Source organism: Myxocyprinus asiaticus, chromosome 26 (genome assembly GCF_019703515.2).
Source record: "Myxocyprinus asiaticus isolate MX2 ecotype Aquarium Trade chromosome 26, UBuf_Myxa_2, whole genome shotgun sequence".
Taxonomy (NCBI): domain Eukaryota; kingdom Metazoa; phylum Chordata; class Actinopteri; order Cypriniformes; family Catostomidae; genus Myxocyprinus; species Myxocyprinus asiaticus.
Window position 1 is genome coordinate 24,219,167 of NC_059369.1, and position 6,029 is coordinate 24,225,195.

Sequence of the window (6,029 nt, forward strand, 5' to 3'; positions counted from 1 at the left end):
TAGAGTCCCTTGAAAACTGGTCCATAAGTCACTTGGCTGTGGAATACAGCTACATTGTTTACCCTAGGAAATGACAATGCTTTTATGTATCAAAGTTCATGTGAACATTGAAATATTTCAAGTATTAATGTTCTGAATGAATCAAAGGATAGGAAGGTAAAGAATTACGGCAAGACTTTCAATCCTGTTTGTTTGCTCATTATATTAACAGTGCCACACCAAAGAACAGGTACACAACAACAACAAAAAAACAAACAAAAACAAAGGGTTGAGAATGTTATGTTTTGTTTCCAAAGCAACACCTTTAAGACAGTTGTTGGCACCATTATTTATAATTAATTGTGTATTTATTCTGTAGAAATATCTATGATCAGGATTAACTGGATATATATACTGTCAAGAAAAAGTATGTAAACCTTTTGGAATTAGCTCGTATTCTGCATTAATAGGTCATAAAATGTGAACTCATCTTCAAACACAATGTGCTTAAGCTAACAAAACACAAACAATTATAATCTTTAATTTCTTTATTGAACACATCCATTAAACATTCACAATGCTGTGGAAAAAGTAATTGTACCCTTGGATTTAATAACTGGTCAATCCTCCTATGACAGCAATAACCTCAACCAAGCATTTCCGGTATCTGTGGATTAGACCTGCACAATGTTCAGAAGAATTTTGGACCATTCTTCTTACAGAACTGCTTCAGCTCAGCCATATTCTTAGGATGTCTGGTGTGAATGGCTCTCTTGAGGTCATTCCACAGCATCTCTATTGGGTTAAGGTCTGGGCTCTGACTGGGCCACTCCAAAAGGTGGATATTTTTTTTGAATGAATGAACGTTACACTTAAATAGTGCTTTTCTGACACTACACTCAAATGCTTTACATAGTGAACAGGGGACTATTCTCAACCACCACCACCTGGATGATGCAACGGCAGCCATAGTGTGCCAGAACACTCACCACACACCAGCTATTGATGGAGAGGAGAGAGTGGAGTGATAGAGCCAATTCATATATGGGGATTATAAGGAGGTCATGATCAATAAGGGCCAGAGGGGGATGGGCCAGAACACCAGGATTACACCCCTACTATTTACAAGAAGTGTGCTGGGATTTTTAATTACCACAGAGGGCCAGGAATTACCAAGACAGTGCCATTTTAAAGTATAGTGTCCCCATCACTACACTGGGGTATTAGAACCCCCACAGACCACAGGGTGAACACCCCCTGCTGGCCTCCCTTGAGGAGGTCCACATTTTTTTTTCTGATTTCTTTTGATTTTCCCATGATGACAAGCAAAGAGGCACTGAGTTTGAAGTAAAAAACTTAAAATACACCTCCTATCAGAAGCTAATTGGCTAATTATCTAAAGGCTTGACATCATTTTTTGGAATTTTCCAAGCTGCTTAAAGGCACAGTTAACTTGGTGTATGTAAACTTCTGACCCACTGTAATTGTGACATAGTCAATTAAAAGTGAAACAATCTGTCTGTAAACAATTGTTGGAAAAATTACTCATGTCATGCACAAAGTATATGTCCTAAGCAACTTGCCAAAACTATAGTTTGCTAATATTAAATCTGTGGAGTGGTTAAAAAATTAGTTTTAATGACTTCAACTTAAGTGTATGTAAACTTCTGACTTGAACTGTAGATGTTTAGGGTCATTGTCCTACTACATCACTTAGCTTCTACCTAGCTTCAGCTGGCGCACAGACACCCTGACATTATCCTGTAGGATATCTTGATAAATTTGGGGATTAATTTTTCCCCTCAATGATGGTAAGTGTTCCAGGCCCTGAAGCAGCAAAGAAGCAGAAAATCATGATGCTCCCACCACTGTACTTCACCATTTGGATGAAGTTTTCATGTTGGTATGCAGTGCTCTTTTCATGCCATACGTAGTGCTGAGTGTTCTTCCCAAACAATTCAACCTTAGTGTTATCAGTCCACAAAACATTTTCCCAGTAGTGTTGTGGAGTGTCAAGCTGATCTTTGGCAAACTTCAGGCGCACAGTTATGATTTTATTGGAGAGCAGCGGCTTCCTTCGTGGTGTCCTGCCATGGTCTGCGCGCACACACACACACACACACACAGACAGTGTGCCCAGAATGTAATCAGGAGGAAAATTGGCACATGAGGATCATCCGATCACACCTCTGTTGAAATATCCTGATGTGTGTAGAATGTTATGGGACAGTGAATGGAACATGGAATTTGACAGGTTTGACAGGATTCCTTTTCAAGCTTTGTATGGATTTTCTGCACTGTGAAGCCTGTTGGTGTCTTGGCGGCTAAGTTATATCTCCCCAGTACATTTTTATGTTCATGGTTCACATTAACTCACACTTATATTTATCTCTAGTTAACGCTGCTCTAAAAGAAAAATCTGAATGCTTAACATGTTTTTTATTTGAGCTGTATTTGTACAGGTAAAGAAAATTAAATCCATAATTGAATATGTAATGTACATCCAAGATGAATATTTTCTTATGACAGGGTTTATTCAGCCATAATGACCAGCTGACTGTTCACAGAACCCTCACAGAAATTTTAACGGTTTATAGCTTGTAATGGGAGTTGTTTTGGTTTGAATGGAAACTATAATGGTCCTTGTGGGTCTCTATTGGTAATGTGTTGGTTTCTATTGGTGCCATGTTTTGTCTAATTAATGCCATTAGGGACTAATACATACAGTATCTGTAATGGATACCAATACAAACCATTAAATCTTAATGAAATATTACCCAAAACACACTACACTTGTAATTTGCTCTGGAAACCATTGGAACTTCTATTGTTTTTTTCAGCAGGGTCTACATTCTCTCTCAGGCTGCTCTTTGTGTCTCTATTTTATTTTATTTTATTTTTATTTTATTTTATTTTTTGAAGAAAACTGGGGACTCCTGAGCTTCTAGCTATCTATCAAAGATTTTACGGAAGTCTTCCGTGGCCATTTTTATTGCTATAGTCAGTTTGAGACATAACACGTTGCCAATTAAAGAGAGAATGCGGAGAACAACAAATGTATCTTCCAACAACAGTAGAGTACCCTCTGTAATGCTATGCAGTGGGCTGAGTCGTTAGTGTCACGTAACCTGGTGAATGAGCCAGTGCTACATATTGTGTTGCTGCAGTGAAAAGAACAGCCTGGAACCGCTATGCCAGCATAACCACAGTACATCCCATGTGACCTTCATACATGCATTGCCTTGAAAATATTCTCCAGATACACACATTTCTGGGGGAATACATCTGTGACTATCAAAGAATTTAAGGGTAACCTCAGAAATCGTGGTGTGAGGAACACTACAAGATTATAATGCACATGAAAAGACAATAGAATTTTTTGGCAAATATTGGTCCAATGGTAAAGAAAAACTTTCATTCTGCATAATATTTACCAAAGGATAATCAGAAATGTCATTACGTTTGAAATATGATGCCCCATATTTAGCATAGCCTGCCATTTTATTCCCATCTGAGACCACTACTGTCTGTTTCTTTGTCACATGGTTTTCAGTGAAATTATGGCATTTAAAGCATTTAAAGTGCAATTATAACAGCCTGGACATTCTTCATCAGCAGACATTCTACAAATAGAAAAAGGGCTCAGGGAATACTAGATACAGAATTATCCTCACTTAATTGGTGTCAATCGTTCAGCTGACACAACATTGAAAGTATGTCTCTCCAAACAAATTTGTTGGTGACAAAAAACTCTGGAAAACATGTTTTGTGACAATTACACCCCACATAGGACCTTAAGACAGTACTTTTTGTAACGGACTGTTTGTCTATCCCTCATAACCTTGTTATCATACACAAAAAAGTGTATTATGACATATACAGTCTATTACAAGAATATGGTTGTTTTATATACTGTACAGACTATAAGGGAGGACTGCATTCTTCCTTTCCAAGGCCCCAGATTTCTCACTCTTACCCTTTTTTTCTCAAATCCCATCGTGACTTTCATTAACAGATTGTGGGAGGAACAGTTTTTCAAATAGAGAGATGTAATGCCTGGGAATGGCCTTGAGCTGTAAAGGTGCCATAACATCTGTTCAGCCCTGCTCATTATGAGTCCAATTCTTTATATCAACCTTCATCCACTAGGCTATCTACTATCTAAGACTGGAAAGTGCCTCAGTGGTATCTTCAAACAAATGAAATAATGTGCCATTGAGACACTCATATGTTTTAATGGTATGTGTGTGGGGGTCTTTTGTACTCCTACCAAACTTTGTTATACTTGCAGAGCACTAATGATACAGGAGTTATAGAGCTGAGGCTGGCTTTGCGATTAGCATTGAGCTAGTGCTTCAGTGGACTGGAACTGATAGGTGATGTGTGCTATTAATAGCAACTTTTGCCAAAGAAATCCATCTGTGGCAAGTCTTTCATTATAAGCACATTCATAAAGATATCCTTTCACTTGCTTTTTGCATTTAGTCCAAAACTGTAAGACTGGGGACATAACTGTCATTTACAATAAGTTTGTTGAGTCACATTTATTTGGATGTCCAGGCCTGTCTGTATTTCAGTAGCTGAAATGACACTGAATTCTAAATTGATAAGCTGTGGAGCATAATAATATCATAATCATAATGATGATCTAACCAAGCCTTATTCAGAAGTGTTGTATATATTTATATATAGGCTATATAATTTAGAACGGCTAAGCTTTTTTGGTCTAGAAGTGTTAGAGAGCCATCTTGTGGAAACATTTGGTAACGTGCCTTTGGAGCAGCATACAACCGATTGGGTCAATTACCCCTCGATGCAGACTGTAGCGCGATGACGTAGTGGATTTAATCCTCTGCGTTGTGAGTGACATCGTGGGTGTTTTAATGCACATGCGTATTCACATTTAAATGTTGTGTGTAGCGTACTTAAATATGCAATATGTAAAATATTTACTATAGTAAAGCATAAAATTATCATAATATGTTATCGGAGATTTAGGAAACATGCTAAGTTGAAATACTGGCTTCTCCGAAAACAATGCTACAGCCAGTTTATTCTACATTGAAATGTCCGTTCCGGGTCGGAGTTTCTGTTTAAGTTTTGGCCTGTGTGATCCCGCCCACTGCCCATTTCCCAATAGTATTTCGACACCCCAGGTTGCCAGATTTGAAACAAGTTAGCAGGCAAACACAGAGCGCTGCAGCCATGAAAGCCAGCAATACATCTAGCTAACATTGACAGAGTCATAAAAAATCCACATAAGCTGGTTTATAATTTGCAAACAATAACAACATTGCAAACGTATACATTAGCTGATCAACTTACAGTGTAAGGCTCGTCGCTTGTCATTGTCAGTTTGCTCGTTCCTGTTGTGTGTCCTCAAACTGGCAACCCGCGTGAGCTTCGAGTCTGGGGAGGAGGGGCAGGGGAGACAACTCTTCAATATTTGTAATTTGAACTGGAATACCCATTTTAAATACTTCATATCAGTGTTACATATTGCTCCTTTAACGGTCATTAATATTATATATATCACACACACACACACACACACACACACACATAGGGCATATATATATATATATATATATATATATATATATATATATATATATATATATATATATTAGGGCTGCACAATTAATAAAATATAATGGAAATCGCCATATGACGCTGTGCGATTATTAAACTGCAAAGGGCTATGATTTAATTAAATTAATAAATAGCATGATCCCGCTGCTCGCTTCAAAGTGTATGCACGCTGCTCTGTCCTGTATTCTGTAAAAGCATTAATACAGTGTTTTCTGAGCGGTTCTGTGCTCCACAACTCCATCTCGTACTCAGAGTAACAGATGTGCTCCCAGTTCCATTTGTTTACGTGGGCTGAGCTCAAGATTCACTTTAATTTCACTTTTGTGTAGCCGGCTTCCAAACATGTCTGGCTGCTACATGTTAACAGGGCCATAGCTAGTGGGGTGAAAGGTGGTAATGATTGTAAGGGCCCAAAGGTACAGAGGGCCCCACAACAAATTCTAAACTATTTTTTAATA